This window comes from Bombina bombina, chromosome 4, assembly GCF_027579735.1.
Source record: "Bombina bombina isolate aBomBom1 chromosome 4, aBomBom1.pri, whole genome shotgun sequence".
NCBI classification, from domain to species: Eukaryota; Metazoa; Chordata; class Amphibia; order Anura; family Bombinatoridae; genus Bombina; species Bombina bombina.
In genome coordinates, this window is record NC_069502.1 from 209,251,734 (window position 1) to 209,264,976 (window position 13,243).

Sequence of the window (13,243 nt, forward strand, 5' to 3'; positions counted from 1 at the left end):
ACACCTGAGGATTGTTATACTTCCCAGGTGAAGTATATGAAACTTAAATTCCGCAACTATGGGCAAGATTGAGAGTGGAGCGGTAGTTTGCGCTCGTTAAAACAGCTAGAAGTGATATTTTTGCGCTTGAAGAATCGCACTTAGATTGTTAGTTGAAAATCAAACGTTTTCCTTCTCAATTTCGCAAAGTCACAGTAACAAATAGATTTTGGAATATGTTCTATTTATTCTTAAAGAGATATTTAAATATATATCTGATCTATTTTTGCACAAATATAAACTTATACATATATATAGAAAGGGGGCAACTCCGAAAACATTAGCAACAGTAAAACTTTTTATTTAGTACAAACGGAGAGTGCCTTTTTTTTGAGAGTTCTTTTTATCTTTTTATATATATATATATATATATATATATATATATATATATATATATATATATAGTGTATACATTATTAAATAAAGGTAAAAATATATATAGATATGTAAAGGAATATCTATTTGAAAAATTCTTACAACATATGTGAAGATCATTGGAATGTGAAATATTTACAGCATAGTATAGTATAACACTTTATTAAGGCCTACATTACGAGTGGAACGCAAAGTTGCACTTACCCCAGCACGATATTTGCGCTCCACTCAGTAATACCGGTGCACGCAAATGTGCACTGATATTACAAGTTGAGCGCTTTGCGCTCACAAGAGGGTTCTTTAATAGGCTCCAATGGGAGCCTAGTTCTCACGCCGTGAGACACAGCAGAGAACGTAGCGCATGTATATATATAAATATATACCTATATATTTATGTGTTTATATGTGTATATGCACATATTAGCACATAAATATATAGGTATACATTCATATACATATATATTTACAGTGAACACACAGTTCCCATAGAACACAATGTAAAGGCACTTTTCAGTGAAATATTTTTTTAACAGTTATTATTTAAAAAATCAAAGATGCTACATTTTGTAGCTAAGCCTCCCCCCACCCCTAGTACTGAGCCAATTTTGAGCTTTTTTGGCTACCTACATTTAAACTCTATTTTAGTAAGTAATTTCAGTAAGTGACCCACACAAAGTATATATTGTATTTGTCAGCAGACCAAGCAGATTCATAATATGGCATTATTATATTTCTAATTCATGGTATGTGAGATACATGCGGAAAAGACTGCAAAAAATATGTATAACTTCTGCATAGATTTTATTAAATAGTATTGACAATTGCCAGTAACCACTGCTGTTTCTGTGATCACCTTACAACATTGCTGTCAAGGGTAGCCACAAGGGAAATAGGGGCTCATACAGGCTTTTGGGGTTTATAATATAGATTTGAGAAAAATAGAAATAAAAGCGCTTTTGCAAAGTGTTCATTGTTGCCACAGTGATCACCTGACTATACAGACAAAATTGATATCTTTGTTAAGAGAGGGACTTGTTTACTACAAAATAAACTTTATAAGGGTTGCTAGACATAATAGATTGTTTTTATAGTGTATATTATGTAACATCCTCAAGCAAATCGACAAATGTTTTTTTTTACTTTTTTTTTTTTAAAAGATCTGCTTGATATTACACTTGGAGGCTTGTAGCTGCTTAGAGAGCTGAGATTGAGGGGTTTGAATAACAATCCACCCCTCCCATCCAGCTCCAGTGCCTTAAGTAGTTATTTTTGAATTTTTCCATAAAATATCATTTTTTGGGATACTTTCATTACAATTTTTAATGCAACTAAACAATACAATGTTTTACTGTTTGTCTTGTTTGTAATGTACATTAGACGTGCATTTGTTGCATTCGGACAGAAAAAAATAACAAACTGCACTTATTGAATGAATAACAAATGAATAAATCATCGAAATCAGTAATACATTTATTTATTTGTTAATCTTTCAATCAAAAAAAACAACAACAAATAGTTGTGCCCCATCACAAAAACCATAACTATTAACAAAAACCCTATGTCATTAACTCATAAACTGCAACAACCCCATAACAAACATGGTATATTAAGCCCTAATCCACCGCACCTTCATCTATCCCTAAAATACCTCAACCCTCATTATAATAAACACCCTATGCTATTAATTAACCCCTAAACCACCACAACCCTCAACTTATAAAAACACATACACTATTAACGCCCCTAATTGCTAGGGTGTCCATATTTCCGCTTTAAAAAGGGACACATATGAAAAATACATATGTCAGGACTGTTTTCAGGGCTGTTTAAATAAATGTTTTGTATAAGAACCCTGACATATGTATTTTTCATATGTGTCCCTTTTTAAAGCAGCAATATGGTCACCCTACTAATTGCTAACCCCCTAAGTTATAATTAAAAATGTAATATTAACATAAAGAAAATTCTAAAAATAAGAAAATGCCCTACTAAAAACCCCTATTGTAAAATATAATTCCTGCTAAAAAATAAAAGAACCTCATAACAACCTCTATCCTAAAACTAAAGCCCCTCTAAAAAATAAAAAGTTCTGCCATAAAACTGCTATCCTCAATCTAAAGTCCCCCTAGTAAATAAAAAAGGCCCCCTAAAATCTTGTATCCTAAAACTAAACTTCCTTAAAAATAAAAAAGCCCCATAAAACTCCTTTACTAAACCTAAAGTCTCCCTAAAAAATAAAAAAAAATAAACCCTAAAAGTAAAGCCCTCTAAATAAAAAATATTCCCATAAAGAAATTCTAAATTAAAACAATAGTGTCCCTAAAAAAAAACTATAAAAAACTAAAAAAAAATCTGTATAAAAAAAATACCTCCACAAAAAATTATTTCTACTTACTGACCGAAGTCTACTGTCTGGACACCAGTGACCAGATCCCTGATCCAAAGTAATCCACTGTGGCCATCTTCTGTCTCCTCTTCTCCTTTAATTTTTATTAACTTGGAGGGTGATAGGTAAGGGGGTCATGAGGAGTTAGCAGTTAGGGTCAATAGTGTAGGGGGGTTTAGGCATTGGAATTGTGGCGGTTCAGGTATTAACAGCATATAGTGTTTTGGGGATGGGGATTGTAGCAGTTTAAGGGTTAATAGCATAGGGTGTTTATTTTGATGGGGTTGTGGCAGTTAAGGGGTTAATGGCATAGGGTGTTTATTGTGATGGGGTTGTGACGGTTAAGAAGTTAATAGCTGAGGAGTTTATTGAGATGGAGGTTGTTGCAGTTTATGGGGTTAATAGCATAAGGGAGTTATTGCTATGGGGTTGGGGCGGTTTATTGGTTAATATAGCATAGAGGTTTTTGAGATGGAGTTTTGAAGGTTTAGGGGATAATAGCATAGGGTATTTTGTTATAGGAGTTATGGCAGTTCCGGTGTTAATAACATAAGGTTGATTAGCAATGGGGTTGTAGCGGTTTAGAGTGGGGTTAATACAATAGAGTGGTTTTTTAGATGGGGTTGTGGCAGTTTAAGGTTAATTGTTATGGGGTGTTTAGATGGTTAATCTAGTTAGTTGCACACCAAGACCAAAACCTCATCCCAACTGTGAAGCTTAGTGGAGGGAGCATCATGGCTGTGGCTGGTTTGCTGCCTCAGGGACTGGACGCAATGCAATCACCGAGAGAACAACGAATTCAATAGTGTATCAAGGCATTTTACAGGTGAATGTCAGGGAAGCAGTCCATGGCCTCAAGCTTACAAGAGGTTGTGTGATACAACAAGACAATGACCCAAAGCACACAAGTAAATCAGCTGAAGAATGGCTGAAAAGAAGATCTGTGTTTTGGACACCAGTGACCAGTGACTAAGATGCTGTCACATGACCTGAAGAGGGCTGTGCAGTCAAGACAAGCCACAAATCTTGATGAACTGAAATAGATTTGTAGGGAGGAATGGTACAAACTTCATCCTCATTGTTTTGCAAGTCTTATAAACAGCTGCAGGAGATGCTTAGAGGAGATTGCTGATAAAAAAGGGTCTACAAGTTACTAAATTCAAGGGTTCACTTACATTTTTCCAGGAATGCACTGTGAATGATTAATAACTAGTGATGTCGCGAACCTAAAATTTTGCGTTCGCGAACGGCGAATGCGAACTTCCACAACTGTTCGCGAACAGGCGAACCGGGCGAACCGGGCGAACCACCATAGACTTCAATAGGCAGGCGAATTTTAAAACCCACAGGGACTCTTTCTGGCCACAATAGTGATGGAAAAGTTGTTTCAAGGGTACTAACACCTGGACTGTGGCATGCCGGAGGGGGATCCATGGCAAAACTCCCATGGAAAATTACATAGTTGATTCAGAGTCTGGTTTTAATCCATAAAGGGCATAAATCACCTAACATTCCTAAATTGTTTGGAATAACGTGCTTTAAAACATCAGTTATGTACACTACTGTTACACCAGATATGAGTTGCACTGGGGTGACACTGTGCCCTGGCAGGCAGGCACTTAAACGCACACGTGTGAAGGAAACTGACTGCTATTATTTAACACAGTCAAAAAAGTGTTGTTTTTTTTTTAAATCTACACTACTGTTACACCAGATATGAGTTGCACTGGGGTGACACTGTGCCCTGGCAGGCAGGCACTGAAACGCACACGTGTGAAGGAAACTGACTGCTATTATTTAACACAGTCAAAAAAGTGTTGTTTTTTTTAAATCTACACTACTGTTACACCACATATGAGTTGCACTGGGGTGACACTGTGCCCTGGCTGGCAGGCAGGCAGGCACTGAAATGCACACGTGTGAAGGAAACGGCTATTATTTAACACAGTCAAAAAAGTGTTGTTGTTTTTTTAAATCTACACTACTGTTACACCAGATATGAGTGGTGGCACAGGGGAAGTGGGCACAGTATACGCTGTGAGCCTGACACACACGCTGGCAGGCAGGCAACTGCAATTAGATTACACAGGAAAAAAAAAAGCAGATGTTCTAGCCCTAAAAATGGCTTTTTGGGGTGCTGTCCTTACAGCAGAGATCAGATGAGTCCTTCAGGACTGTAGTGGACACTGAATATACTAGCCTAGCTATCAATTTCCCTATTCAATCAGCAGCAGCTACACTGTCTCTCCTCTCACTAACAATGCAGCTTCCGAATGAATCTAAAATGGATGCTGTCTAGGAGGTAGGAGGGTCTGGGAGGGAGGGTCTGCTGCTGATTGGCTGGAATGTGCCTGCTGACTGTGAGGTACAGGTCAAAGTATTACTCAATGATTCGCGACATCACTATTAATAACAAATAAACATTTGAACAGTTTGTGTGCTATTGCTTTAGTTAGATAGTGTTTGTGTATAAATTGTGACTTAGATGAAAATACGACTGTGATGAGAGCAGGATGTGATGTCACTAGCATGTGGGCGGGGCTTAGGTCCGGTGTCTGTGTCGCAGTTAGTTTAGTACAATCAACCTGACTAGATGTGTATTGTTATGCTCTGCAATAAAATAGAGTTGTACCATCATTGCTGTGTCCTGCATATGTCCTGCATCTCATGACATGGTGTCAGAAGTTCTGGACTGCGCTTCTGTTCCTGATCGATTGCAATGTCAAAGTTTACCCCACCTGAGCCTTTTGACTTTTCTCAGCCTGCAGCTTGGCCCACATGGCGTCAGCGGTTTCAGCGCTTCAGGATTGCATCCAAACTGAACAAGGAGAGTGGTGAAGTACAAGTTAATTCTCTTTTATACTCCATGGGGAAAGATGTAGAGCCAGTGTTCAATGCTTTTACTTTCCAAGAAGGGGAAGAAGTTAACTTTGATATAGTTATGGATAAACTCAGTGCCCACTTTGTGCCCAAAAGAAATGTGATTCATGAGAGAGCTTGTTTTCACAAACGTAATCAGCGTGTGGGAGAATCTGTGGAGTCATTTGTGCGCAGCCTGTATGAATTAGCTGAATTCTGTGAGTTTGGTGTTGCTAAAGAAGAGCAAATCAGAGACAGAATAGTTATTGGAATTGCAGATGCTGAAGTCTCCCTGAAGCTGCAGTTAGAGCCTGATTTAACGTTAGACGGGGCTATTAGGATGGCCCGCCAGAGTGAACTGGTGAAAAAGCAAAGTGCTGATCTGAGGTCTGAGAGTATTGTGGATGAAGTGCAACAGTCTAGAAAAATTACTAGTGAAAGGCACAGTGTGAGCGGTAGATCAAAAGTACTGGAAAGGCCTAGAAGTGGATGGGCGCAACATGGCCGATGCACACGGTGCATGATCAGAGTGCTATATGCCCGGCCAGAGATAAAAGATGCAGAAAATGTAACAGAATAGGCCATTTTGAAGTGGTGTGTAAAACTGAATACATTAAGGAGATGTAGGTGGACAGTGACCAGGAGGGTCAGGAAGTGTCTTTTGTGGGGTCTGTTGTGGAACGGACAAGCTCAGAGGAAGATTGGAAAGTTACTTTTACTGTAATGGGAGCCAAAGTTGATTTTAAGATTGACACAGGAGCTGATATCACTGTAATGTCTTTTGCTGAATTTATGAAACTGCCTCGACAGCCCCAGCTGGCGAAGGTTACTACAAATGTCCATAGTCCTGGTGGCCGCATTGATTGTGTGGGGAAATTTCTTGCCAGCTGTGAGTACAAACAAAAAAAGTTCACCATGTGGGTGCATGTGATCCGAGGTCAGTGTGTTAACAGTTTATTGAGCAGAAAAGCAGCCTGTGACTTGGGCCTCGTGGCCAGAGTGAATGAGATCTCTGAAGATATGTTTGGCGAGTTGGGCCTACTTAACTGCAAACCTGTTCGTACAGCACTTAAAAGTGACGCAGTCCCATACAGTATTTCTACTCCTCGTAGAATTCCGTTCCCGCTCATGCCTCAAGTGGAGAAAGAGCTCATGCGCATGAAGTCTATGGGGGTTATTGAAGAGGTTGTTGAAGCAACTGATTGGTGTGCCCCCATTGTTCCAGTTGCAAAGAAAAACGGAAAGGTGCGCATCTGTGTGGACCTGAAAAGGTTGAATGAGGCAGTGAAGAGGGAGAGATTTGTGCTGCCGACATTGGAAGATATAGCCCCGAAGTTGGCTGGGGCGAAGTTCTTTTCCACATTAGACGCTTCTAGCGGCTTTTGGCAGATCCCCCTGGATCCAAAGTGCCGCAAACTGACTACCTTTATCACACCGGTAGGTCAGTTCTGCTTCTGCAGACTCCCCTTTGGGATATCCTCCGCTCCTGAGATCTTTCAAAGGGAAATGAGTTTTCTCCTGAGTGGCCACGTGGGCACAGCAGTCGTCATGGACTACATTCTAGTGTATGGGTCTACAGTGGAGGAGCATGATCAGTGTTAGGGGTAATATGAACCTGATGGCAGCCATCTTGTTCTTCGCAGCCATCTTGTTCCTCGCAGCCATTTTGTAATGAATAGACTTTATTATACTGGGGTATTATGCAGTGAGAATTATATGCATGTTATGATAATTTCCTTAGCTGTTCGGCCTTGCCAATGTACCCTGGCCCGACGCCCAGAAATAAGATAGAATAAGATAATGTAAACAAGAGGCTTCAGAATCCTTGTTGTCTCCGCAGATGGTAGTTTGTTATGACCCTGTAATTATTGTTATGAGAAACTCATGTTCCAGTTTTTCCTTGTAAATTGCTCTGTATAACTGTGTAAGATGACGCGGTCCTAACGTGTCATCCCCTTAACCCTGTATGTCACTATAAGAAAGGCTTGCACTGTGCAATAAACAGAATTGGCTTTCGATCATAATGCTGCGTGGTCTGAGTCATTCTAAGGGGCCCTTATCAGATAATCTACATATGCCTCAGGTGGTACACTAGGCCCCAGGCTTTGGCCTGCACTGACACTTACCCCCTGAAGGGGACACCTAACAATCAGCGTTTGAGTTGTGTGCTGCAGGCTATCAAAGAGTCTGGGCTGAAGCTGAATAAAGAAAAATGTAATTTTAGGAAAACTGAATTATGCTACTTTGGGCATATCATCAACGGGGATGGCATCAAGCCGGACCCCGAGAAAATTCGGGCTATCGAACAGATGAAAAGCCCTTCTGATGTACATGAGCTGAGACAGATATTGGGCCTTGTAAATTACGTGGGCAAGTTTCTTCCAGATTTATCTACAGTTTTACACCCTATCACAGAGTTGCTTAAGAAAGATGTTGCCTGGGTCTGGGGACCCTCACAAGAAAAAGCGTTCCTGCATGCCAAGTCCCTGCTGGGGTCTGCCCCAGTGCTGGGGTTCTACGACCCTTCAAAAAAGACTGTGGTTAGTGCTGATGCAAGCAGTTATGGGCTGGGGGCTGCACTCCTGCAGCTGAATGACAACAAACTACAGCCCATCGCCTACTGTTCCCGCACACTGACGGCTGCGGAGTCAAAATATGCTCAAATTGAGAAAGAGTGCCTGGCTGCAGTTTGGGCCTGTGAGCGCTTTCAGCGTTATCTAGTGGGTTTGGAGAAATTTAGTCTGGAAACTGACCACAAACCGCTAGTCCCTCTTATCAATTCTTATGACATTGACAAAACACCCTTGAGATGCCAGAGACTTTTAATGAGACTGCTCAGGTTCAATGTTCAGGCAGTGCATGTGCCGGGGAAGCAACTGGTTGTGGCAGATACACTGTCCAGGCTCCCGCTGGCTGCTGCTGAAGAATCCTCCACAGAGTCGGATGTGAAAGTGTATGTTGATTCAGTTCTGGCCTCTAAGTCCATTTCTTCAAGGAAACTGGAAGAGATAAAGAAAGAGACATATTTGGACACAGATCTGCAAGAAGTTATAAGGTACATAAAAGATGGCTGGCCCGAGAGCCGGGCAGCCTGGATGTCTTTAAATGCTTACCAGCCAGAGAGGTCGCAGCTCACGGAGCTGGAGGGGTTGGTGCTGTTCCAAGACCGCATTGTAATTCCTGTCAGCATGAGGAAGGAGATGTTAAACAGGATTCACGATGGCCACTTAGGCATTACAAAGTGCAGAGAAAGGGCAGCTACAGCTGTGTGGTGGCCTGGGATCAGCTCCGACATTGCAAATCACGTGTCTAAATGTGCCTTTTGCCGGGAACGCCGGCCTACTCAGAGAAGGGAGCCCTTATTGTCTACTCCGCTGCCTGCGGGGCCGTGGCAGAAAATAGCTGCTGATTTGTGTGAACTGCACGGGAAAAAGTTTCTTGTTGTGATCGACTACTATTCCAGGTATTTGGAAATTGCACCCCTGAATGATATCACAAGTCAGGCCGTTATCATTCGCCTGAAGAGCTTGTTCGCCCGCTGGGGCATTCCAATGGAGCTAGTGAGTGATAATGGTATGCAATTCGCTTCTACAGAGTTCAGTGCTTTCAGCAGGGAATATGATTTTGTACATTCCACGTCAAGTCCACATTATCCGCAGGCCAACGGAATGGCTGAAAGGGCAGTTCAAACAACAAAATTCATTCTAAAGCAATCTGAGCCTTACCTAGCCCTCTTGTCATACAGAGCGACGCCCATTCAAGCCACCGGGTTTAGCCCGGCACAGCTGATGCTAGGACGCCAGATTCGCACCACTTTACCCTCAGTGGGTGTCTTCAAGCCGCCTGGCCCTGTTCCTCGGGACGAAGTCCTTAGGAGGGATGAAGAGGCCAAAAAGGGTTATCGTTTCTTCTACGACAGGAGACATTCTGTCAGGCCTTTACAGGAACTGAAAGCGGGCCAAAGTGTCAGAATTAAACTGGATGATGAGAAGAAATGGAAGACGCCTGCTACGGTAGTGGGCCGCTCTCCAGAACCAAGGTCTTACACAGTCCTTACAGAGGGAGGGACGGTTACACGCCGTAACCGAAGACATCTTCAGCCTGTACCTGAGAGTCTGGAACCGGATACCTCAGTACCACCGCCGGTGGGATCCCCTGTTCTAAGAGAGGTGCCTTCCCCTCAGCAAGATCACAGCGGGGATATATCTTTGCCTCCAGCAGACTCTTGTTCACCATCTTCTGTATCAGAGGACAGTTCATGCAAAGTTACATCAAGCGGAAGAGTGGTGAAACTTCCGGCCCGTTACAGGGACTGACTTTAGCTAGAACAGTGACCGGAAGTATGGGCAGAATAATCCCATGGTCACTGTGGACTAGGGTAGTCTACCCCGATGTCCAAGTCAGGATGTAATTTATTTGTTCATGTTTTCTAATCTATCTGTTTTTATAATGTTCAAAAACAAAAATGTTGTTGTATACCCTGTTGGTGTACCTTGTTATTTATTATATGCAAATGTATGCTTTGCCTTTGAAAAAGGGGAAGATGTGATGAGAGCAGGATGTGATGTCACTAGCATGTGGGCGGGGCTTAGGTCCGGTGTCTGTGTCGCAGTTAGTTTAGTACAATCAACCTGACTAGATGTGTATTGTTATGCTCTGCAATAAAATAGAGTTGTACCATCATTGCTGTGTCCTGCAATTTTCCTGCATCTCATGACAACGACTAAACCTTTCTGAGTAATCAATGCAGAAATCCAGGTAATTCCAAAGGGTTCACATTTTTTTTTGCAACTGTACTTAAAGGGACAGGAGTGGATAGAGCATGAACATTTTTAACAACTTCCCAATTTACTTCTTTTAAAAAAATGTTCTTAGTTTTCTTAGTATCCTTTGTTAAAGAGTAATCCTAGGTGAGCTCAGGAGCATGCCCATGTCTTAAGTCATCTGGCAGCAGTAGTTACAAACACTGATGCCATAGACTGCTATAGACATGTGCACACTCCTAAGCTCCTAAAAGCCTACCTAGGTTTAGTCTTTAACAAAACGTAGCAAGAGAACAAAGTTGTTTAAAATTGTATGCTCTATCTGATTCCTGAAAAAAAAATTTTTTTACTTTGCTGTCCCTTTAAAAACAGGGAACACCCTTTTGCGAGACACACTGTTCTCAAGGTAAAAACAGTTTTTAGAGAATTACAACAGGGACTGCATAGTACTGGTGAGATTTCACAAGCCCAGAGAGCTTTAGATAATCGAACATTTAGAGAGAACATTAACATTTTAGAACCTTTCTGTCCCACCCCCTGATGGGAGTGTGGGGTATTCTAAACCTTCTTGTTTTCTGTAATCAGTACTTAAAGGGACAGTCTACTCAAGAATTGTTATTGTTTAAAAAGATAAGCTAATCCCTTTATTAACCATTTCCCAGTTTTGCATAACAAACACAGTTATAGTAATATTATATCAATATGCGACAGCACTATTTAAAATAATTTAAGAAAATAAATAGTAAATTTTCTCACAATAGGTGCACGAGTCAAAAGCGCTGCTCCTGCGCTTAAAAACAAATCAATAAATAAAAAAATGCCCAGCACTCAAAATACATATTCAAAAGCATATTTATTATGCATTTTCAACCAAAAACTAACATCAAAGGTAAGGGGCCCCACTAAATGCTCAGACCATCCAACCACAAACATACACGCAAACATGCATAGACAAAAGGAAGGATTCTCTGTGACAAATGACAACAATGTCCATTTTCCTTATTGTTGTATAAACCTCTTATGGAACATGAATAGCACTGTTTATAAATGCATAGTTCCTAATAAGAACTATAGTTCATATCTCAGCACACAGAAATCCTCATATGAATAACTCTGGATACTGCTGTAGGGAAAACAATAACACTCCTTGTATGCTAGCAGCTGTATACTATAGTCATATATGTCACCCAAAAACTCTAGTATCGCTCCGCACAGTCCCTGCATATTATCCGTACAGTACAGTATTAGTGATCAGTTCACATTTTTGCATAGAAGTAAACTTGCGGTACTAGCATTCAACATATCTTCAGTGACGTGACACTCAATGGGAAATATCACTCCGGTTATCGGCCACTACTGACCAAGGTACTCGTGCTGAGGATAACATTGCTTGTATGTAACAAGGAGCTGTTAACCGGAGTGGAGATCGCTTCTGAAACGTTATGCCACGGGAGATACATCAAACCCCAAGTACCGTGGTTGGTAGTGGCCGATAACCGGAGTGATATTTCCCATTGAGTGTCACGTCACTGAAGATATGCCGAATGCTAGTACCGCAAGAATTCTTCTATGCAAAAGTGTGAACTGATCACTAATACTTAGCTGTAAGGATAATGTGCAGGGCCTTTGCGGAACGATACTAGAGTATATGGGTGACATATGTGACTATAGTATACAGCTGCTAGAATACAAGGAGTGTGCAGAAGTTACCTCTTGTTTGTTTTTATCCCTACAGCAGTATCCAGAGTTATTCATATGAAGATTTCTGTGTGCTAAGATATAAACTATTGTGACTTAGATGAAGCTCATTCTAAAAATTTCTGAATAATCAATCAAGAAATCCAGGTAAATTCAAAGGGTTCACAAACTTTTTCTTGCAACTGTACTTAATGAGACAGTAAATTCAAAATTAAATTTAAATTGATTGGATAGAGCACGAACATTTTAACAACTTCCCAATTAACTTCTATGATCAATTTTGCTTAGTTTTGTGTACAGTTGCTAGAATGCAAGGAGTGTGCAGAAGATACCTCTTGTTTATTGTTATCCCTACAGCAGTATCCAGAGTTATTCATATGAGGATTTCTGGGTGCTAAGATATGAACTATCAATATATGTTCTTATTAGGAACTGTGCTTATATAAACAGTGTTATTCATGTTCCATTAAAAGGTTTTACAACAATAAGGAAAGAAGACATTGTTGTTATTTTTTATAGAGAATCCTCTCTTTTTTGTGTGACATATTCCGTTGGGACTCCTTGGGATTTTTGTCTATGTATGTTTGCATGTATGTATGTGGTTGGATGGTCTGAGCATTTAGTGGGGCCCCTTACCATTTGATGTTAGTTTTTGGTTGCAGATGCATAATTAACATGCTGGGCATTTTTGTATTTACAGTTATATTAATATACTTTTTACATCTGTGATTACCTTGTATCTAAGCCTCTGCAGACTGCCTCCTTATTTCAGTTCTTTTGACAGAATTAAATTTTAGCCAATCAGTGCCCTTTCATAAGTAAACCCACGAGCGTGAGCACAATGTTATCTATATGACACACATGAAATAACGCCCTCTAGTGGTGAAAAACAGAAAATACGCATTTGCATTCTGTGATTGGTTGATGACTGTCACATGATGCAGTTGAAGGAAAATACAACTAACTGGAATTTGTCAGAAAAAAATCTACCACTCATGTGAAATTCAAAGTGTTTTTGAGTTGTCTATATATAATGCATTTATTGGTTATGCTATTATACTGTGTTTTGTGGTCCTTTAAGTACTGACATTTTCAGAAGAGGTTGGGATACAGCAGGCAGAAT